The sequence below is a fragment of the Pongo pygmaeus genome, chromosome 15, assembly GCF_028885625.2.
Source record: "Pongo pygmaeus isolate AG05252 chromosome 15, NHGRI_mPonPyg2-v2.0_pri, whole genome shotgun sequence".
Taxonomy (NCBI): domain Eukaryota; kingdom Metazoa; phylum Chordata; class Mammalia; order Primates; family Hominidae; genus Pongo; species Pongo pygmaeus.
The window spans coordinates 24691692-24716369 of record NC_072388.2 but is presented as its reverse complement, the minus strand read 5'-3'; the positions used below and the strand labels follow the sequence as shown (position 1 = coordinate 24716369).

At 34.4% G+C, this 24678-nt stretch overlaps 1 protein-coding gene across 5 annotated transcripts in view; it reads left to right on the top strand.

Moving 5' to 3' along the window:
* Window positions 1-24678, top strand: part of NOVA1 (NOVA alternative splicing regulator 1) — a 149389-nt gene that overhangs the window by 56294 nt on the left and 68417 nt on the right. Inside the window, exon 1 of one of the 5 annotated variants that reach the window (XM_063651494.1) lies at window positions 7711-7716. The exons of the other annotated variants lie outside the window; for them this stretch is intronic. The gene's annotated coding sequence lies outside the window, so the exon portion shown is untranslated. Of the gene's footprint in view, window positions 1-7710; window positions 7717-24678 lie in introns of those variants that run through there. 5 annotated transcript variants of the gene reach the window in all.

Here is a 24678-nt window from a genome sequence, read left to right as displayed (position 1 = left end):
AGTCTTAAAAATATTGAATGGATTGCTGAAAGTCAGATCAGTGCCACAGTTTAAAATTAATCACACATTATTCCAACTTGATGATACTCTTATTAGTGTTAACACCACCAGGAAAGTACCTTAAATGAATTCTGAATAATTATTAAGAACACTTGGTTTGCTACTAATGTGAAAACAAATTTGAAAACAAATTTTACTTACAGTATGCTAGTACATGCTGGTTTGTAGGCTTTTACTATAATTTAGATGAACTGAGTTGTCTTTTTGTTTCCATTTTTAAAAATATGGTTACATGCCATTTTGAGGAAATAATTGTGGCAAAAGTCATCTAATTCAGCAGCCCCCGACTTTTTTGGCACCAGGGACTGGTTTTGTGGAAGACGATTTTTCCCTGAGGGGGATAGTTTCAGGATGAAACTGCTCCACCTCAGATCATCAGGCATTAGATTCTCATGGGAAGCACGCAGCCTAGATCCCTGCATGGGCAGTTCATAATAGGGTTTGCACTCCTGTGAGAATCTAATGCCCCAGCTGATCTGACAGGAGGCAGAGCTCAGGCGGTAATGCTTAATGCTTGCTCACCTGTGGCTCACCTCCTTTGTGTGGTCAGGCTCCTAATAGGTCAGGGAAGGGGTGTGGGGGAAGGGGGACGGCTGGTTGGGGACCCCTGATTTAATTGTTTAGGTCTCTTTTTTTACATTAGTCTCTTTGTGGTTCCTTCAGAGATAAAATACAAATGGGAAACAAGCTTCCTTTGAAATGTTACAAAAGACTTAAACCCAACTACTAGTCTGAGGGTGGATCTGATTTATGCTAGTAAGAGGACACAATGGCCTCCTAAGAAGAGTAACTCTGCAGTAGGCTATTTTTGCTTCTTGTGCTAGAACTTTAGAGATAGCTTGTTTTTTTTTGTTTTTTTTTTTTTTTTTTTGCCTCTTATTATTATAGTCTTTGAAGATAATCACTAGTTTCTGAAAAATTTTATTACAAAAGTACTGTCATTCATATCAGACTGGATTTGAATATATGCTTATCCTTGCTTTTAAAATGTTTAAATTATTTGAGTTGTCAGTGTTATATAAAAATAAGATAACATTTTAAATGCAGTCTCTTAAAAATATTATTTCAGTCTATAACTTTGAATGCTTTGATTAATATAATCCTGTTTTCTCCCCATTTCTCTCCTCTTTTTCTTTTAGTATGTGTGTGTATATATCTTTATCTACATCTATCATCTATCTATAAATACATATATGCATATATATACATAAGAGTTCTTAATTTTATAAATCCACTTTTTATTATCTGATGTCTCAGTTATTTTCTTGGAAAAGAACTTTTCAAGTCAGTTTAATTTTATTTTGTCTTATTTAGAAACAAAGTCTGAAGCCTGTATGTTTCGTTTTCCAGATTTGTCTGTATTTATATAAACGTTGGTGTATGTTTGCTTTCATATTTATAACTATCACAATTTTTGTGGCATTTAGTGAACCTAATGTAATTTACATTGTTATTTGTATAACCTGTTATTCTTATTCATCATTCATTCATTCATTTCTTCATTCAGTGTTTATTTAGTAATACTGTTTGCCTGGCACTGTCCTGCATGCTGTGGATACAGAAAGTCTCTATGTTCGTGGAGTTTGTATTCTTGTAAAAGAAGAGGGAGATGTGTAACATTAATAAATAGGGAATTTTAGAGAGGCATAAATACAATGTAAGAAATAAGGGCATGGTATAAAATATCTTGGGGGTATATTTTAGCTAGGATAGTGAGAAGGATGATTTGAGTTGAACTCTAAAGGGTGAGGACGATGAAAGTCACATTCTAGTCATCAGGAATAGTAAAGAAAAACGTCCTTGGATCAGAATGAGCTTAGCATGCTCAGAGAACAGAAAGAAATGCTGTGTGGGTTGGCTATCCTTGAGAAAGAGAATGTGGCAGGAATTGGGGTCTTTAAGATAATGTACGGGCCAGATCAGTAAGTCATAGTAAGGAGTTAAAATTTTACCATAATTACAATTTGAAGACATTCGATAGTTGAGTGTTATGAACTGATTAACACTGAGGAAATTAGTTTACCTGCTGTCCAGAAGATGAACAAGGGAAAGGAGTGAGGGGCAAGAGCATTATTAAGGGGTTATTGCCGTGGTCCCAGCTAGAAATTATGGTGTCTTGGTGTAAGTCTTGTAGTAGTAGAAATGGTGAGAGGAAAGATGTTTTGGAGGAGCACTATTAGAATTTGTAAATGGATTAGAAATGGGGTAATTAAAAGTATCAAACATAATTAAACATTAAATATTCTTTGGAAATAGAATTTAATCGACATAAACTTTTCCATGGTAAAAATGTAGTATAATTTTTAAATTGCACATCTATTTTTGATTATTAGTTTTTTCTTTAGTTTTGCTAAAATAAATGACATTATGTCATTTTCTCACCTCTCTGCCATTGAATGTAACAATGATTTTTGATGGCTTGTCAGTTTGAAAGGTAGAAAATTGTATCTTGCTATTTTACTTTGTTTGTCTTTGATTACTACTTAGATTCAAATTTTAATGTGTGTATTAACCAACTATATTTTTCAGTTGTGGATTATTTCTAGTCTTGATTATTTGGGGGATATTGGGTATTTTCCTTATTGATTTGAAAGGCCTTATTAATTTCCTGAGATAATCTAAAAGTTCCAACTTGATTTGGCTCTGAGTCTTTCTGATTCTCTTACGTCAGTTTCCCCCTGCCCTTTATGCTCTAGACAATCTGGACACTTCTCAACCAGGCAACTTTTGTATTGCCTAATAGCTTTTGCACTTGTTCTCCATTTCTGAATCCCTCTTCCTCTGCATCTTCACTCATGACTCTGAGAGAAGGTTCATCATTCATGTTCCAGTTCAAATGCCATGTCCATAGAGGAGCTATTCCCAGTTTCCTAATATAATATCCCTTCTTATATCTTTCACATTCTATCACATTACTGTCTCTTTTGTTTTCTTTGTTCTCCCCTCATAGTCTTTTAAGGTCTTCACAGCACTTATCACTGTCTGAACTTATTTATTACTTACTTATTGCCTGTTCTTTCCAGTAAGAATGAAAGAACCATGGGGACAGGCATCTAATCTGATTTGTTTACTGCTGTACTGTATGGGGCTATTGTTGGGCATATGGTGGGTAATAAATACATATTGTGAAGTGGATGATATAAGGGCATTACCATTTGGTTCTTATACTTGTGTTCTTTCCCTTTTTGCCAATTGTCTCTCATTTTTGCTTATGGCTTTTTATATGTAGAATTTTGCACTTTAATAGAATCAAAACAATGAAGCTTTTGAAATTTAAAAAAACTTTCCATTTGAGATCTTCCATTTACCAATATTCTAATTGAAATGTTTTTGAATATAGAGTTATCATTTATTTTTGTGAATTAGGGAAAGTATTTGAAGATAAAAAATAGCTCATAAGTTTATTTCTAGTTTGATTACATATTTTATAAAATAGAAATTATATATAATTTTTTTCTTCACTTAATATTTTACCATGTGCATATTTAAATAATATACCCTTCATTTTTCACAAGCATGATTTTAAAAATTTCTACACTATTTCATCTTAGGCATTTGATATGTTTATCAATCCCTTATTATATATTTGTTTCAGTCTTTTTTGCTAATATACATATAACACAGGGCATATTATTGTATTTAAGTTATTGTGTTCATTTATAATACCTCCATTATGATAAATTCTTAAACATAAAGTAGTGGATTTCCTGAGTCATTAAGAGTATAGTATACACAGTATTTTAAGACATTGAGTATTCATTGCCAAATTATGCTCCAGAAAAATTAAATCAGTTTACTCTCCTAGTAGTAGTGTATGTATGTGTGTGTTTATGAAATGTTGTAATTCCTGATATTGTGTGCTTTTAAAAACTTGGCCCATTCCTCTCCATGAAAGCCCTCTCCCTCTAAAACTTTCTCGAAAAACCATTAGGATATTTATCACATATAAAATTAAAAATTTTTACATAGTAAAGTCTATTTATCTTTCACCCCCTTTTTTCCGTTTTATGGTTTTGCTTAAAATAACTTTTCTTATTTGGAGGTTATGAATATGCTCACTTATGGTTTGATCTTATTTTTTGTATTATATGCCTCTAATTTATATAGAATTTAAGATTTGGGGGGTTTTGAGAGTAGAAGTTCTCGCTTTATTTTTTCCAAATAGTAATCTAGTTATGCCAGCTATATCTTTTTAAATTTTTTTAATTTTTTAACATTTTTATGGCTACATATTAGGTGTATATGTTTATGGGGCACATGAAATGTTTTGATACAGGCATGCAATCTGAAAAAAGTCGCATCATTAGTAAAGGGGTATCCTTCCCCTCAAGCATTTATCCTTTGAGTTACAAATAATACAATTACATTTTTAAAGTTATTTAAAAATATACAGTTAAGATATTATTGACTATAATAGCCCTATTATACTATCAAATAGTAGGTCTTATTCGTTCTTTCTATATTTTTTTGTACCCATTTAATATCCCCGCCTTCTCCCCAACCACCCACCACCCTTCCCAGCCTCTGGTAACCATCTTCTACTTTTTCTGTCCATAGTTCAATAAATTTGATTTTTAGATCCCACAAATAAGTGAGAGCATGCAGTCTTTGTCTTTCTATGCCTGTCTTATTTCACTTAACATAATCATCTCTAGTTCCAGCCATGTTACTGCAAAATGACTGGACCTCATTCTTTTTATGGCTAAATACTCCATTATGTATATGTACCACATTTTTTTTTTTTTTTTTGAGACGGAGCCTCACTTTGTTGCCCAGGCTGGAGTGCAGTGGAGTGATCTCGGCTCACTGCAAGCTCCGCCTCCCAGGTTCACACCATTCTCCTGCCTCAGCCACCTGAGTAGCTGGGACTACAGGCGCCCACCACCACGCCCGGCTAATTTTTTGTTGTTGTTGCTTTTGTTTTTTGTATTTTTAGTAGAGACGGGTTTTCACCGTGTTAACCAGGATGGTTTTGATCTCCTGGCCTCGTGATCCGCCCATCTCGCCCTCCCAAAGTGCTGGGATTACAGGCGTGAGCCACCGCGCCCAGCCTATGTACCACATTTTCTTTATCCAGTCATCTGTTTCTGCTGATAGTAATTTTTGAATAATCATATATACTATAATCATGCTAAATTTTTTGCTTAATTTTTACATATGCCAGGGTTTTTTTAGAAAGAGCTATTTATTCTGGTCCACTGTTACATTAATCCTTATTTGACTTACTGTTGTTTTTCAGTCTCCCTTTATTGTAAAGTATCTACTAGAATAATAATTCCCTGGCCCTATTGTCCTTTATTTTAAAAACTATTCTGGTCTATTGCTACATTTCTTTTTCTCTACAAACTTAAAATTATTTTGCCACTTTATCCTTCCTAAATAAACCATTTCTGTTTTTATTTTAGTGAAGTCACATTAAAAGTATTAGCTGTTTGCACAAGATATTCTTGCAATATCCAGGATTTCTTATAAGAATGGAGTTTTTTTTTAATTATTTTCTGTCTCAGTAAAGCTTTTTTCTATATAGATATCTAAATATGTCACTTAAGGCAGTTACTAGTTGTTTATTTCATGTAATATTATTCCTGGTTGCTCTTTTAGTATTTCTTAATTTACATATTTAGCTGATTATTATGCTTCAGTAGTGTATTAGTTTCCTGTGATCACTATAACAATTAACATGAATTTGGTGTCCTAAAATAATGCAAATTTATTCTGTTTCAGTTCTGATGGCCAAAAGTTCAAAATCAGCCTTACTGGGTTAAAATCAAGCCTCAACAGGGCTGCTTCCTTTGGAGGCACTAGGGAAGAATCCCTTTCTTTGTCATTTCCACCTTTTCTTGACTTTCAGCCCCTTTTAAGAATCACTCCATCCTTTTGCTTTTGTCATCACATTTTCTACTTCCCTTTTTAACCTTCTTGTCTCCCTCTTGTGATTATATTTAGGGCTCACTCAGATAATCCATGATAATCTTCCCATCCGAAGATCCTTAATTTAGGCACATCTGCAGGTCTCCTTTGCCATATAAAGTGACATTCCCAGGTTCTAGGGATTAGGGTGTGTGTATTATGTGAGTGACCTTTATTCAGCCTGCCCATATAGAATAATTATTAATTTTATACTATTTTATTTCCATTTATTTTATTGAACATTATGTTAAGTATTGTTGCTTTCAGTTCATTTTCTACCCAGTTATAAAATCTCTATGTGATCATGTTTTTTCTTTTTACAGTAGTAATTTTATACCTGTTTCTATTTCATATTTTATTGCTTCTTTCAATTTTAATGCAAATGCCAAAAATGTTTTCCTTTATCATATTTTCTGTTGTTTTCAGACAGGTATTTTTTCCTAATCATAGAGAAGTGATTTGTTTCTTGCTGTTTAACAGTCATCTTGGACAAACATGTTTAACATACATCTTGGACATATGTTTTGTTGTGTTTATGTACTACCAAATATTAGCCCACACTTGCATTTCTGTATTAAGCTGTATTTAACTATAGTATATCAGTTTTCAATATACAGATGGATTTAAGTTGCTTATATTTAGTTATGATTTTTAATGTCTTCATACATTTGTGTATGGCTGAGTTTGTGTGTGACTTTCTTTTCCATTTTGATTATCAGAGTTATGCTAGTTATTAGTAAAGTGAATTTAAAGACATTCTATTTTTCCTCTATAGACTAGTTTATATTCAGTATTGAATACTTTTTGTAGCATGAAAATTCTCTTTGCATTTAGTTTGAAATATCACATACAGCAGTCTGAGCACAGAGCTTATTTGAATATATTTATTTGATAGGCCTTTTTCATTTCTTGGTTATTTTTGAGTGAATTTTGATAATTTACATTGTTCTCAGAGAGTTTTCCACTCTATCAAGATTTTACAGGACTATTTGTTGCACACCTGCTATGTATTAAGCATTGTGCTAGGTGCTGTGCATGCAAAGATAAGAATTTCCTAGGATTCTTAATCTCAGGAAACAAGTAGTGAGAGAAGTTAATTTTCTTAGGGTAGAGACATAAGATATAGAAAAGAAGAAATTAACATCTAAACAGAACTTCTGATAACGATTTCCTCATAAATACAGGCAGCATGTACAAAGTCATAAAAATGGTTGAATACATGAACAACTGAGACATTTACAAGTAGATCATTACAGCTTGAGTTTAGATATTGGTCAGGAAAGAGTAATGTGTACAGATTAGAAGCTGTATTATGGATTCTTCCTGAATTTGTACCTTTTCCTATAAACATTGACAGACTGTTAATAATGTTCATTCTGGGTTTATCATCAGTATCTTCACATTTTTAAAAGATTAGTCTGATGGCAATAGGGAGGGCTTTACTGAAGGAAGTGGGAGTGGTTAATGCTGGAACCACTTACCCATTGCATTACCACAAAATGCATAAGTGGCTCCTAAACGAGGGCTACAAATAGAGATAGAAATGAAGGAAAGACTATATATAAACAAATGCTAAAGAAATAGACCAAAGATTAGTTTACTGATTGGTTACAGTAGATGAGGGAGAAGTCAAGACGACTTCTAACTTCCTGTCAGTTGTATTAGAACAAAATGTTTTCCTTGTCTTTATTTCAGACGTGATAGCTCTGATTTCATTTGAAAGACTTATTATATTCTACATAGACTGTATCATTAACATGAAAATGTCAATAGGAATATCAATGTCAGGATCACATTTTTAGTTAGAAACCAAAGTTATCTATTATAGACAATATATCTAATAGCTAGGAGAGAAAAAATAGACATTCTAATAAGATTTCTGAACCATATAGCGTGGTGATCTAAAAATCATATTTATGATGTTTTTAGTACATCTTCATTTGGAAAAATGAAATAAAGAATTTTATAATAAAAGAGTTTAGACATAATATTTGAAATTTGTTTGAAGTAGTTTCTCACCAGATGTATTCCAGGCATTCATAAGATATGGATATGAAACTGAAATACCCTCTGCCCTCAAAAGGTACAAAAGTCTCGTAAAACATGTCTTATAAAGGTGATTTTCAAGTATCTGCTCATTACATACATCAGTAATACAAGCTCATGCAACTGCCACCATAGTCAAGCTATGGTATATTTCCATCATGCCAAAAAATTTTGTTGTGCCCCTTGCCAGACCATCCTTCCCATCCATCCTCACTTCAACATTCCTTCCTTAACCCCCTCCTGCCATAGGCAATCAGTGATCTGTTTTCTGTCACTATAGATTTGACTTTTCCAGAGTTTCATTTATATAGAAGCATACATTATGTATCCTTGTGTCTAGTTTCTTTTGCTCTGAATAATGTTTCTGAGATTCATCCCTGATTTTGCATGTGTAATTTATTCCTTTTTATTGTTGAGGAGTAGTCATTGTCTAGGTGTGTATATACACAGTTTATTTATCTATTAATGGACCTTAAGTCATTTCTAGTTCTTGACTATTAGGAATAACATTGCTATGAATATTTAAGTACAAGTCTTTGTGCAGAGTTATGCTTTCGTTTATCTTGGGTAAATACTTAGGAATGGTATATCTGGGTCATATGGAATATTCAACTCTGTGAAAAACCACCAGGAGGGGTTGTGTCATTTTACATTCCTGCCACTATTTCATGAGCTCTCCAATTAGTCCAGATCCTTACCACGACTGTACTTTGTGGCATCAGTCTTTTTAAAATTTTAGCCATTGTAATTTGCGTAATTGTATCTCATTGTGATTTTAATTTTTGTTTTCTTAGTGGGTTTTCATGTGCTTTGTGACCATTGCTTTATTTTCTTTTGTCAACTCTTCAAACCTTTGGTCGTCCCTGTTGGATTGTTTTTCTACTAATCAGTTATAAGAGTTCTTTAAATATTCACGATACAAGTCCTTTGTCAGATATATGTGTTGTGAATATTTTCTCCTGTGTTGTTCTGTGTCGTGGTTTACCTTTTCATTTATTTGTTTGTGTCCTTCCAGGAGCAGAAATTTTTAATTTTCATGAAGTCCAGTTTGTAAACACTTTTTAAAAACCTGCCTTACTTTTTGCATAGTAAGAAATGCTTGCAAATGTCAGATTTTCTCCTACAAGTTTTGTTTTGTTTTGAGACGGAGTTTCGCTCTTGTTGCTTAGGCTGGAGTGCGATGGCGCGATCTCGGCTCACGGCAACCTCCACCACCTGGGTTCAAGCAATTCTCCTGTCTCAGCCTCCCGAGTAGCTGGGATTACAGGCATGTGCCACCATACCCAGCTAATTTTGTATTTTTAGTAGAGACAGAGTTTGTTCATGTTGGTCAGGTTGGTCTCAAACTCCCGACCTCAGGTGATCTGCCTGCCTCAGCCTCCCAAAGTGCTGGGATTACAGGCATGAGCCACTGCGCCCAGCCTCTCCTAGAGGTTTTATAGCTAATTTTTATGGTTAGATCTATGGTTCATTTTGAGGTCATGTTACATATTGTGTGAAAACAAATTTGATCAATAAGTATGCTTAATTAGGGGAAATCTAAAATTGCTATCACACATTTGACAGACTCTAAATAAAGAAGGAGTAGATGGATTTTTTTCTGCTGAAAGTTAAAGATAGATTTAGTACTGACTTATGTATGAAATACATAAGTATGAAATGCTGCTCTAGTTTTTGTACCCATCCAACAAATAAAACATGCCTTGTAAAATAATGACTTTCCTATTAGTAGTGGGTTTAGGTGGAGACTGCTAACATTCTATATAGAATGAATGTCGTATTAATGTCTCTTCACAGTACTTGTCACATGCAAAATATTCAGTAAGTGTTGTTTTTGGTTGTTAATGTTCATTATTGTTAATGTCATTCGTATTGTTATAATTATTATATTTAGGATTCTTGCCTTGAGGAATTTTAGAAAGGATGATATTTAGATGAAATAGGTTTGGTTTCTGTAATTTATTTACTTAATACTTACACATAGTAGTCATACTTTTTATGTTTTTTTTCTGCCCTCCCAATCCCTCACACACATAAGAAACTTAATTGTTAATGGGTTCTAATACATAAGTAATAGGAAGCAGTGTTTTTAACATCCTTTGAATGATCTCTCTTATTTGCATGGATAATTCCTGAATACTTTTTTGAAAAGTTCAAGAACAGTAGATGTAGAATAAACAGCGCAAGTAACATTTTACCTACGCTTCCAGTGTTTTCCCAGAGATAAGTATTATAGATCTGATCTGTTTGCTTTCAGATAATTATCTATACATTTATACTGATATATATTTATTTATATATAGGCACATTTATAGGTGTATTTTTCTTTGTAAGCCTCAATGAACATATTATACTTGCTTTTTTAATCTTAGCAGAATGTTTGATAAATCTTTCCAGGTTGATACTTTCTTCATTCGTTTTTACTGCTGTATATTATTTAATAGGATGAATATACCATAACTTATTTTTCAAGCATGCAGCAGGTAGACAAGTGCGAGGCCAAGTCTGACTGACAGAATCAGCTGGTAAAGATAAAATGAGTCACTTTTAGGCTGGGTGCGTGGCTCACACCTGTAATTCCAGCACTTTGGAAGGCCGGGGCAGGCGGATCACGAGGTCAGGAGATCGAGACCATCCTGGCTAACATGGTGAAACCCCGTCTCTACTAAAAATACAAAAAATTAGCCGGGCTTGGTGGCGGGTGCTTGTAGTCCCAGCTACTCGGGAGGCTGAGGCAGGAGAATGGCGTGAACCCGGGAGGCGGAGCTTGCAGTGAGCCGAGATCGCGCCACTCCACTCCAGCCTGGGCGACAGAGTGAAAAAAAAAAATGAGCCACTTTTAGATTCAGATAGTTTATTATTTACATAGACAGCAAAAGGAAAGGAAGCTAAAAGTATCACATCTCCAGGTCCTCATCACATACAGGAAAAGGACAACATGAAAAAAACAAAAGGCTACATGACTGAAGTATGAGTCCTAGGATTCCCTATTGCTGAAGACTCAATTCTGGAGTACAGCTAAAGACTTTTATACTGTGCCACTGTACCCTAAGGGGTTGAAGGTTAGGAAGAGTGAGGCAAAAAGCTTCATACCTCATTAGAACCTGGGAGACCATGGAAAACTGTCTTATGATTCTCTCATTTTCCAGAGGATCACGAACCATTCTGCTAAGATACAGATTACCTGCATTTAAAGCCATTCACTGTGTGGCCTATAAGTATACATTCACCATTGCTGGAGCATCATGATAGAGCCATTCCCCTACAACTCCAACCCCTGACCTTTCCCATATCAGGTGACAATTCCTCAAAGGCATAACCACTTCAGCTGGGCGTGGTGACTCATGCCTGTAATCCCAGCACTTTGGGAGACAGAAGTGGGCAGATCATCTGAGGTCAGGAGTTCAAGACCATCCTGGCCAACATGATGAAACCCCGTCTCTACTAAAAATACAAAAATTAGCTGGGCATGGTGGTGGGGGCTTGTAATCCCAGCTACTTGGGAGGCTGAGGTAGGAGAAATGCTTGAACCTGGGAGGTGGAAGTGGCAGTGAGCCGAAATTACACCACTGTACTCCAGCCTGGGTGACAGAGCGAGACTCTGTCTAAAAAGAAAAAAAAGGAAAAAAAAAAGCATAACCACTTCATCAGATACTACACTTAATTATACTTTTAGGGGCTGAGAGCAAATATGCCTCCTAGTAGGGTGATCGGGTGTACTTGTTGGATAGACCTTAGCCAAGCTCCTCATCCAGAGCCAAGCCATTCATGTCATAAATTGAGATACAGCAAGTGGTGGTGGCAGTCACACATATCTCACTTCAACTGGCCAGGAGGAACTCCAGGGCTTCCTAGACTTTTCATCACCACTGGACCAGAGAGTTTAGAGTGATCAGCTTTAATATGTGAAGAATATACAAAAGAGTTTGTCTTTTCCTTAAGTATTAGAAGAAGACCACAGGGCACCAAAAATAGTAGGATTAGGCTAAAGGGAATCATAACAGTGTCCTGAAAATTAATCTTGTTATGTGGCTTGTTCACTCCGGCAATCAGCAGCTTTCCTTAGATTAAGATTCTTCATTGGTCAACAGTTGAGCTGAAAGCAGTAGTCTGGGTAATACTGGCTCGGTGGCTAAGAGCTGAGAAATATTAATGTTTCTTCTACCCACCCTGGGTGTGCCGGTGTCCAGGGTATTCTTTTTTCCACAGCCAGGGTTACTGTCTTCCCACAGCCTTGTGTTTCAGTCCCTGCAGCATGATCAGTCCCTGAAGCAATTGTTTCACTCTTTTTCTAATCCACCCTCTACCTTACCCATACTGTATGGCCTGGAGTTGGCCCTACGTGGCTTAGCGGTTTCTTCATTATATACAATATGCATTGTACCATCTTAGAACATCTTTTGCTCCTTGAAATGTAGGCCACATCAGAAATACCATAGGAGTTGTGACCTCATATTCATCATCATTATCATGATTATCCCTAACTGCCTAAACCTAGCAAGCATAACAGGACAGTAAAAGAGTCAACAGGTTAGAGTCTTCCAACCGCAGTACTTTACTACTTGAAAATTCCAGCACCCTAATTTTCCAGGGATACGGTATGTGAGGAAGTGGTGTGAGAAAGATTAACCATGTGTTTTTGGTCTTTTATAGCAAGTCTGGGCCTTCTCCCTTCCCCTCAAACCTCATAATTAAACATTCTGTTTAGCTAAAAGGGACCCTTCTGGGGAATTGCCACACTTAGAACCCAGACTGCCTTTCTTAAGTGTGTACGCCTCTGGGAGCCAAGCCGTTTTTAGGCTCTAGTTACCTTTTTTAGTTTCTCCTTTGAGAATCTATTCTGTCTTTCATTGTACCTCTTGCCTGAAGATGATATGGGACATAAAACGTCCAGTGAATGTCTCAAATATCTGCTCACTGCTGGGTAGTTTTACTCTAAAGGCCACACTATTGTCTGATTGGGTACATTTGAGAAATTGACATGTGTGAAATAGTCCGTCTGTCTTTGAATAGTATGGCCTGCTTCTACTGTGTGGATAGAGATGACAATAGACAACCTAAGAAGGTGTCTACTGCTGTTAGTGCCAAGTAGTATCCTTAAGAACTATATGTTCTACTTGACAGACATGTCTGGTACCCCTAGCTATACGCTCCAGAGTTCCCTTTGCTACTTAACCGTGTAGTTGGTAGTCAAGAGCACACATATCCTTGACCTTACGTGTTAGAGAATCACTAAGATTTTTTTTTTATTTGTTTTGTTTTGTTTTCAGCTGTATCCTGAATTGGAGATGGGTTACCATGCTCTGGGCAATGATGTATTCAGGTGACTGTGGTCCTTACTAAGGCAGTGCAAGTCTGATCAGCTTATTGATTCTGGTGATGCTCATCCTCAAAGGGTACTTTCCCATGGGCATCAACATGAATCATGAACAGGAAATGTGAGACTTGTACAACCTGCAACTATAATGCTCATCGCCATAGAAACTGGAAGAGGTCATCTAAATTGTCCCACTTCCAGGCTTCAGATCACACAGCTAGCCCATTGACTCCTGGTATCAGTCATTGAAAATGTAACAGACTTTGGGGGTGTTTTCCAGGGAAAGCACCATAGCTCTTGACTTCACCTAGTGCGTAGAGTTCTCTTTTCCATGCACGGTTTTAAACAGTTTTCCTTGGGGCCACACAGCTGCAGTGGCCCGGAGCACCTCATCGGACTTTACCTTAGGTGATTCTTCTGTGAGCTAGACCCAGGCATCCTCAGGAACCCCAAAGTTCTGAAGTCTCCAAGATGTCCAAGATTCTGATACAGACTCTTGCATTTGGGATGGCCGTATTTTGGGAGTTATTAGCCACTTTTTCATATAGCTGATGTGCCTATGATTTTCTTTAATAACATACCCATCACTGGTTTATCATGCATTTGCAAGACCACATTGCCTTAAAAAGTAGATTTGCCCATAAATTATTTTGGACCACTTGAAGGTAGCAAGTATTGTTGAAAAATAATGACAAATTGTTTTTAGCTCTTATCCCCTTGATTCTAAATTCAAGGCAAAACTGAAACATGCAATTTACCACCCAGTATTAGTGTTTCTTTCAGATAAAATGTAGCTAATTATGAAGGAATAAAATGATGATATGGTTCATATGCTGATAAAGTGAGTATATATTTTTTTATTTTCTAACATTAAAATTTAGCAAACCTGTCTTTTAAAAAATATCTCCAAGATTTTTGTAAACAGCGCTGAACTTTTAAATAAATAAAAGTATATTTTGTCTAGTTTTATAGTTCTCTCCATCTAAAGACAAAATAGTGCCAAGGAGTTTTTTATTTCCTTCTCTGAAAAGACATGGAGTGTTTATGCAGGTTTCCAAGCAACATCAGCTTTGAAATTATAAGAATGACTGAATACTCAGGAAAGCAACTGATCCAAATTTGAAGACTTTTGGAATTCAGTAATTGATGAAAAACAGAACCACGTTAGTCATCAATAAATTACACCAGTTTGCAGATTTAAAAACATATTCTCATATTTAACATTTCTCAAATTTAAGTTATGTTTACTTAATATATCTGAGGTGATTTCCTCAATTAATACTGCCAAACGAGTTTAATCTCTTATTTATTAGCATATTGAGAGACTTTCCATTGAGTACATTATAAATTAGCAAGCAATTCTTTAAAATTGAACTTTTACTTAAATAAGCAACAATAGAAAAAGAAAGTAAAAGTTATATAATATTTCCAATATATAACATAAGCTAAAACTACCAGGTGGAAAGAATTTTGTCTTATAACTTCAAGCTATTTAATAACACATTTGATTTTAGAATCTCAAGTAAAAGAATGTGTATTATTGGCCATACTACTATATTTAAAATGATCCCTGACTCCCCTCAAGACAAATATATTAATTTTTTACTTTGTGGGATAGAGATCAGAAAAAGAGTAGAGATGAAAATACTGGAGAAACAATGCAGGAGACATTTATGACGTGAGAATGTCAAGAAACTTGTAAAGGGAGAATACTATAATGACCCCTGAAGAGAGAGCTTTAGACCAGTTGAATATTAGAGGTTGCCATGTGGCTGTTCATCCACTAATAAATATATGAAATTACTAAAATGGCAGCCCCTGGAACTATGTTTTGAGGAAGGTGAGAATGTGGACTTATTATAAATGGGTGAATATGATTTCTTTTTCATTAAGTTCACAAATAACTTTCAGACATGTGACAGTTATATGAAGTGTGCCGTAGTCATTTAGTATAAGTTTTATACACAAAAGTGTTTTTACTAAGACTGTCACAGGTTCTTTTGTGAATCTTATTTGTTTGTTTTTCCTCATTGTAAATACTGTAATAGAACATTTGTGTCTTAACATAAGGCAGTAAATGACCTTAAGAACTTTCATTTTTATATAGAAAGTGGAGGAAAAGTTGGCAGAGTAATTTGTTGATTATAGATAAAAGCTCTTGTAGGAATTGGCCACATCTGTTTTATTGTTTGCAGCTGAGACATTCAACACAAAATAAGTTGGCTGGTAATAAAAGTACAATAATTGCTAATGTAAAACAGACAGATGTTTTTCTTATTACATAGCACTAGACAGATGTATTTGGGTAAAAGTTGAAATTTTTAACAAAATTAAGCTGGTCTTGATCCTCAGAATTTGAATGTTTTACTCTGAAATCATGTTTTGTTAAACCGTGTAAATATTTTATCTTTCCCAAGAAGTATATGTGAAATTATTTTTGTTTTTGGAATTTCTGAACTATAGTTTTGAATACACATGGAACTAATTGCAGTTAATTACATTTTGGGTTGTAGTATTTCTGATAAGGAGATAATTACAAAACTGCTACCCAGATTGTAATACCCTGTTCCACACTGTAAAATACTGATACCTTTAAAAAATTTTGTGTTGTTTTAATACTTCCTCCATATTCAAATTTTTACCTTTTATGGAGTGATTACTTGAGTTATGCCCTTGGAGGCTCTTCTTGACCCTACCATATATGGAAAACCACATTAAGGAGAAAATCTTCACATCATTGACTCCTTCACATTTTGCATGGGAAGAAAAGAGTTCCAAATACAACTTGAATATTCTGAACTTACTGAATATTCTGACATTCTTTGTTATTAATCCTGGAAGATGACCTACATATAGACTGCTAGGTCATGTTGGCTACTTTTGATAAGGTGATTGAAGAAAGCCCTCTATATCTCCCTATGATGTGACAGATCTAAAATATGCGGTCATTTTAATGTTGAGTAGAATTCATATTATTACTATATAATTATTAATAATAATATTGAAGCATTAGTGGAACGTATCGTTTGAGCCATTTGTCTTGTGGATTACATTGTTCCATGTGAACTTACAAGAAAACTTTTTCGCCTACATCCACAAATACAAGTAAAGGTCTTCTTGCAGTATGACTTACAGTCATCATTTAAGAAGTAATTGGTCTTACTCTCCAAAGATATTTGATCCTGCAGGCACCAGATCCACAAACAGGTTGGCTTCCATCCTGTTCTAGCTAATCAAACTGTTATAGCTAGGTTTTAGAAAATCTCCTTGGTTATTTTTGGGGTAATTAGTTGTATCCATACTCAAACACAGGGGTTGGTGAATTTTGTTCAGTAAGCCAAATCTGACCACTGCCTGATTTTGCCCAGCCCACAAAGCTAAAAATTGTTTTAAAATCTTCAAGTGGGCCGGGCGCAGTGGCTCACGCCTGTAATTGGAACACTTTGGGAGGCCAAAGCGGGCAGATCGCGAGGTCAGGAGATCGAGACCATCCCGGCTAACACGGTGAAAGCCCATCACTACTAAAAATACAAAAAAATTAGCCGGGCATGGTGTCGGGCCCCTGTAGTCCCAGCTACTCAGGAGGCTAAGGCAGGAGAATGGCGTGAACCTGGGAGGTGGAGCTTGCAGTGAGCCGAGATTGTGCCACTGCACTCCAGCCTGGGTGACAGAGCGAGAGTCCATCTCAAAAAAAAAAAAAAAAAAAAAATCTTCAAGTGGATAGGGAAAAAAAAGAATTATATCAAGGAATGTGAAAATTATATGCAATTCAAATTTCTCTGCCCATAAATAAAAATGTATTAGTATACAACCATACTGATTGTTTATGACTGTTTTTACATTACAATGGCAGTTGAGTAGTTGCAGCAGAGATCGCATATGGAGGTCTTACTACTTTACATTGCTTCTCAATCGTAGTGACACCGTAATATCTCGGCAATGTTTGCCATACCATGGAATTGCACTTATGTGTTATTGGCAGTACATATTCATCATGTCAAAACAAGAAGAGAAGAGAATGTGAGCTTCTAATGTTATGCTTTTAAGGAACCATGCATTGTGAATTACTTTGTTATAAATAAGGTGGCACAGTATTGTGTTATGCAGTAACACTATAGCTGCACTAAAATAATAAATGTTGACATTACCAGATTACACACTCATTGCAGCATTACCAGCACACGAGAAAGCAATGGTCAGAAACATTTTAAATTAAACGTCTTATTCACAAAAATAAAAAATGAGGCTGCAACCACAGTGAGTTTCTGAGTAACTAATTTGTTGGCCAAGTAAGGAAAGTAATTTCCCGGTGGTGAGTAAGTTAAAACCTATCCAGAGAAAATAAACTTTACTGAAGGAGCTAATGCCAAGTTGTTTATTCAAAGAACTAATGTGACTGAGGGAAAACTTCTATGAATAGTCTGCTTGGAACAACTACGGGTGAGAATATTTTCAATTGAGTTAAGAAAACACTAATTTAGGACAACTGGAAGTAGAATCTAATGAGATGAATTGAAGCTAATGGTGGCAAAAATATTTGTGATATTAGGAGCATAATAATTTGTGTAATTAGTTACAGAAATTTATGAAACTTGTGAAATCTGTGGTTATTCATAGTAATATTATTCACCAAGTACCTTGTGGAATATATTTGAGTCTAGTCTATCATGTTATTGAACCAGTAGTATCAATAGTAAACTTCATTCAGTTTCACAGAGTGTCAGTTCTGTGAATTTTTGTCAGAAATAGAAGATGAATATTCTGATTTGCCCTACTATATAGCAGTTCAATAATTTAACAGTAATAAAGCCTATTGCAATTTAGCTAAGACCAAGATGGATTTTTTTTCTGAATGAAAATAACGAATCTGACTGTAACCCACATTTATCAACATTAAATGGCTATGAAAATTAGCTTTTTGTGTAGACTTGATAACATTTACAATGAATTCAACCCAGTGTTACCAGGCCAACAGCATTTACTTGCAAAACTTAAACTTTAGTAAAGTCATGTCAACAATAGTTTTTGAATCACAGGTTACACTTCCTGTTGTCTCAAAAATTAAAACAAGATCTCCAACCCTACACAAATTTGCAGCAGATGTATTTTATGAATTCAAACTATAGTTCCAGCAGCATATTTCAGACCTCAGTGCAGTTCAAAAGAAATTTCCATATTTCAAAATCCATTTATCTGTGCAATTGAGCTTCTGCCTAATCTTCAATTGACAGTGATTGCTCTGCAATATAATGGCCTGCTAAAAGCAAATATTAAGAGAAAAATCTATTATAATTCTATAGATGCCTCCCAAGTGATGGACATGACCCTAAAATATTATATACACATTGATTGATATCAATATTTGGCAGTAACTATTCTTGTGAAAGACATTTCATTTTCAAAAATCAAATATATAAAATTTAATTCTAGATCAGTATTAACAGATGAACAGTTGCAATTGATTTAATGATAAGGAACACTGACTTTGAACTCTAATTAAGGAAAATGTTATCTTTCTCCTTAGTAGATCTCTTTGCTGTTCTTGGTTGTTAGTAGCAGTATTATTTGAATTTTGTCAATATAAAAATTGCAGATATTTATTTTATCTTGTATAAACTCCTACATAATACCCTTGATTTAACCTCTTGGCCTGCAAAACCTAAAATATTTACTTTCTGAACCTGTATATTAATAGAAAAAGTTTGCTGACCTCTGTTCTAACATATCTATCTACTTTTACAACTAAATTGTTCGATAAATATTTTCATACTATTATATCTTTGATTACTTATCTTTTACGATAAAAAGATAAAGAGTAAATTTTAAGAACTAAGTTTACAAAGAATGAAATATATTTATACAATGATCAATTAACCAAATCCTAAACAAAGACAAATCTGTTATAAAAGGAAAAGCACCAGTCTACTAGTTTTCTCATACCATTTAAAAACAAACAAAACCTAATGCTCAGTTAGAAAACAAAGGCAAACAATATTGTAATAGAATTTGTGAGTCTGTTTTGTTTCTTTCTGTTTTGTAATAGCAATTAAGCGATCTAAAATTTTTTAAAACTGTATGTCACTTTTTAACTTTTTTTATTAACTTGAATTTTTACTTTGAGTTTACTGATAATTCATAATTTTCATGTATGTTAGAGTAATATGTCCAGTAAACTCATTGTAAGGTATGAAATATATTAACATGTCAGTTTTCAACCTAATTCTGCTGGGAAATTTACAAAGCATGTCACTTTTTCTTTACACCTTTTCTGCTTGTGACCTAAAATACTCATGCTGAACTACCTCAAATGAGCATTGATTTTCAAATTGTACTCTTTGGAAAGTTAGTATTTTTGACTGATTTATCAAATCTACTTTAGGATCATACTTTTATTTTATTTTTTGATATGGGTAGAATTTACCAAATCTAATGTTAGACTTTGGTGTTCTCTACCAGAGAGCTCTGACATCAACATTGTCAAATATGCTTGAGGATTGGATGACAGGGGATTAAGAGTTGTACGTTATGGCATCATACAGTGTTTGAGCTAGAAAAGTTGATAAACTTATATAGCATTTCAATTTTTCAGATAAGATAGTGCCTTTGTCCTGATTATCTAGCTAATTATTTTTAAAATGAGAACTAAAACTCTGGCCGTGTAAGTCTCATTCCATTAAATTCAGTCCATCTTCATTATTCTTGGATTCCATAATTGCAAATTTGTCCCCTCACTAAAATTTATTTTAAAACCCCAAAATTAGTACTCACAAGTGCTTTTACAATCATTAACAAGCATGTGCATAGTGATACAAAAAATTTGAGTCACCTGACATATTTTCATAGCTTAGGTCCAACAATGCGATGCCCTGCCATCTTGTTTTAACTGCCATACTGTTAACAAGTGTCCTTTTCAGTTTATTAGTGCCACGGCTTATTTTTGTGCTTTTTGTTGTTGACTTCATTGCTTAAAATGGCCCCCAAGCGCAGTGCTGAAGTGCTGTCTAAATTGGTGTTTCTAAGTGCCAGAAGGAAATGATGTGCCCTATGGAGAAAATATAGTCATTCCTCAGTATACACCAGGGATTGGTTTCAGGACCTTCGTGGATACCAAAATCTAAGCATACTAACGTCCCCCCGTCCACCCTGGGGAGCCTGCATGTAGGAATAGCTGGCCCTCCATATATGGGTTTTGCATCCTGGGAATACTGTGGTTTCATCTGTGTTTGGGTAGAAAGAAATGCACCATAAGTGAATCTATGCAGTTTAAATATGTTATTGAAAGGTCAACTTTACATGAGTTAGGTGATCTTCATACAGGCATAATTTACAAGGCCGTTGGCCATGAGTTAAATGTTAATGTATCAACAATGTATGTTAAATAAGGTGTTTTTAAATGTAACCAGAAGTTCATAGGGACCTAACCCTGTATTTCCCCTAGAAACAATGTTCATTATTTGTTAATTCAGTGTTTGTGGCAACTTAATAGATCATAACTACCTTGAATAATGCAAACCAACTGCATGTGTATATCAACAGAAAATGTACCCCATTCTTCATTATTTCATGCATTATTTAATATAACTTTTTTCTGTGATCACACTGATAGGAATATAAATTAAGAAAAAAATTTCTTCTACTTGTAGAAAATTTATTTTTCTCTCTTATTTTTTCACTAATTATCTGGTCCTCTCAAAAGTCATGCAGTTTTTGTTTTTCCCAGTCAGGATGATTCTTGCATCCTGTCTGTGGTTTTACCAATATATTTCATTATTTATAAGGAATATACAGGAAGAGAAATTGAGTCATGCAAATCCATTATAATTACCAAAAAACAATTCAAAGTACATGTTAGGAAGATACATTCTATTTTAGTTTATCATTTCAAGAGTTACTTATGATTCCTGTTTCTCTTTCAGTTATTTTACCTTGTTTTTTCTACTTCTTTTGCGTAGGTGTTAACAGTCTAATTCTACGAAAACAAATTTGCATGGCATCACTAACCTAAGAACCACTACATCAAATCCGGAATCCTTTGTATGAATTTCAAAGCCCTTTATAATCTGGCCCTACTTTACCTATTCTTAGTTTGTGCTGTTGATTCTCTAATGCATATGTTGCCATTACAGTGATTATACCTTTACTGTGCATCCTCACTTGCTCTGTACATACTCACCTTTCCCATTGCTCATGGTGCCTCCCAATAACTTTAAGAATCTAACTCAGTTTAGTTCACAGGTTGTACTGTATTGTTTCATTTGCGAGTGTAACTTAATAGATTATTGTCAGATCATTATTAAAGGCATTGACAATAAAATATTTCTAAAATTCTACATTATATAGTTATATTGGAGGAAATATAAATTCGAAATACATTTCAAAAATACTAATTTCATGAGAAGAGATTTGAGTAAATGTTTTCCATTTAAAATAGAATCTCAGAGGGGAAAATGTTTTTTATAGGTTAATTTATCCAGTACAAAATTTTGATAAAGATTATTTCAGTTTTGAACCCAGGTATTTCCTTCTGAAGCAACTCTATAGTACCATAGAATGTTAGATTTGGAACAAAAATGAAAAAGTATATAATTTAGTAATCATATTTTACACAAGAAAAATTGTCGTAATAGTTCCTTATTGCCAAATACAGTTTAAAAACTAGAGATCATTTGTATCCCAAACCTCAGAGTCATGCAAATATAGCCATGTAACAAACCTGCATATGTACCCCCTGAATCTAAAATAAAAATTGAAATTAAAATGAGGAATAAGTTCTGGTGTTCTGTTGCAGAATAGGGTTACTATGGTTAACAATATTGTATATTTCAAAATAACTGGAATAGAGGATTTCAAATGTTCTCATTACAAAGAAATGATAAATGTGTGAAGTGATATGCTAAATACCCTCATTTGGTTTTTATATAGTGTATATATGTATTGAAGCATCACACTATACCTCATTAATATGTACAATTAGTATGTGTCAATTCAGAGTGAAACTTAAAAATAAGATTTAGACTTTTTAAAGCAAGAAATGTGAAATTTCAAATGATTTGTCATAGCATTAAAGTGATAAAAGAAGGTGTTATTGATAAAAGAGGGCTACATAAAACAAGCTAATATCTTTGGTCTAATTTATAATAATAATGGCAATACTTTTAAAATGCTTTTACCATAATGATTGTATTTATATATAAGTGTACTGAACTACAGAAAACTTAGATAAAATAGAAAACTATAGAAAAGAAACATTACTCATTATCCCAACACAGTGTTTGTGAAAATGAAATACTTTTTCAGAAGTAGAGTAAGCAATTTATATTTAAAATACTTTCTTCATCTTGAACAGGGACATTTAAGGATAATATAATATCCTTAAATATTTTATTACAAAATAACACTATGATTTATCTTCCCTTTGAAATGAATTATTTGGCATAAAGTATTGGACCTGTACTTGTATCATGTTTATGATAGAGATTAAAATTTGGAAGTCCAATTAACTGTAGTCTCATTTGTAGTTTGCATTTCATCAGAATAGTTGGTGTTTTTCCAATTCTGCTTCCAGCCCAGATTTTGTATACTTCTTCCAACAAGTATATTTCTTCGGAATTTAAAACAATTTCATATTATCTTTATTCTGAAATTCAGGAAGAGGAAACTGATAGTTTGTAAACCTCTTGTAGTTCAAAGGATGTCCTTGTTGGAAATGGTGATTTACATATGACTGTGCCATGGCATGGTGTATATAATTCATTTATGGATATATTCTTCAGATATTTATTGTTTGTGATAAGATTAATCTTTAAATTTTATCTGGAAAGTGGCAAATAGCAAAATTGTTATTTATAATAAAATTAATAAAATTGTTAAATTATCTTAACATTCTTAAAGTACATAGTCGATTTAGTCTTCTCAACATACAGTTTGTATTCTATCTACTATATTATACAGACTCTCTTAATTAATACTTATTTCAACAAATATTTAATGAACGCTTACTGCATGTTTAGGTACCTGAAATAAAACAGTAAAACAGAATCTGTGAAAGTTCCTGCCTCTATCAGTTTACATTCTAGTGGCCAAGAAAAGTAACAAGCAAGCAATTACTAGCATTATTTCAGGAGGAAAAGAAGCTTTGTAGGCAGATTGGTCAGTAAAGGCCTGTCCGAGGAGTGGTATTTGTGAGGAAATAAGTCATGGTGTTAGGTGGAAAAGAGCATTCTAGCAAAAAGAGCCAGGTACTTCAAGAAGGCTGGTGTAGCAGCAGCAGAATGAGCAAGGGAAGAGTATTAAGAGGCAAAGTTGGCCGGGTGTGGTGGCTCACACCTGTAATCCCAGCATTTTGAGAGGCCAAGGCAGGCGGATCACGAGGTCAGGAGATCGAGGCTATTCTGGCTAACACAGTGAAACCCCGTCTCTACTAAAAATACAAAAAATTAGTCGAGCGTGGTGGTACATACCTGTAGTCCAGCTACTCGGAAGGCTGAGGCAGGAGAATCGCTTCAACCTGGAAGGTGGAGGTTGCAGTGAGCCAAGATCGTGTCACTGCACTTTAGCCTGGGCAACAGAGCGAGACTCCATCTCCAAAAAAAAAAAAAAAAAAAAAAAGAGGCAAAGTAAGAGTGCTAGGCAGTGGCCAGAACATGAAGGCCATTGTAGGCCATAATAAGGAATTTGGATTTTATTCTTCTTCATTTCTTTAACACATAATTAAAGACAACCACAGCTAGATGATTTACATTACAAAGACCCATTGAGACAGTGTGGTGTTGCTGCAAGGATAAATAAGTAGACCAATGAAAAGAAAAAACACTGTTCAATACAGTCTTAAATACAAACAAAAATATATATAGTCAGTTCCTTTAGGCCAAATGTTACCTTATAGTGTAGTTGTGAAAGCATAGTCTGAGTTAATTGAGTAGCCAAATAGGAAATATGTAAACAAATTTGTATCTTGGCTCCTACCTGACACTGTTCTCAAAAATCAGTCACAGATGGATTGCAGATCTAAATGCCAATGGAAAGGAAACATAGCTGTTGAGGGAAAAAAAAAACCACACAGAATATCTTTATGATCTTAAATTAGGCAAACATTATTAAAGTGGTACATAAAAGCTCTAACCATAAAGGGAAAAAAAAACAATAAATTGGGCCACATGAAAATCAAGAACTTCTGCTCATCAAGACACCATTAACAGTGAATAGACAAGTCACAAAGTGAGAGCATATACTTGCAATACAGTATGCACAGAATGTCTTCAAATCAATAAGGAAAAAATATAACCCAATAAAAAATTGGCCAAACAACTGAACAGGAATTTCACAAAAGAGGATATCCTAATGGC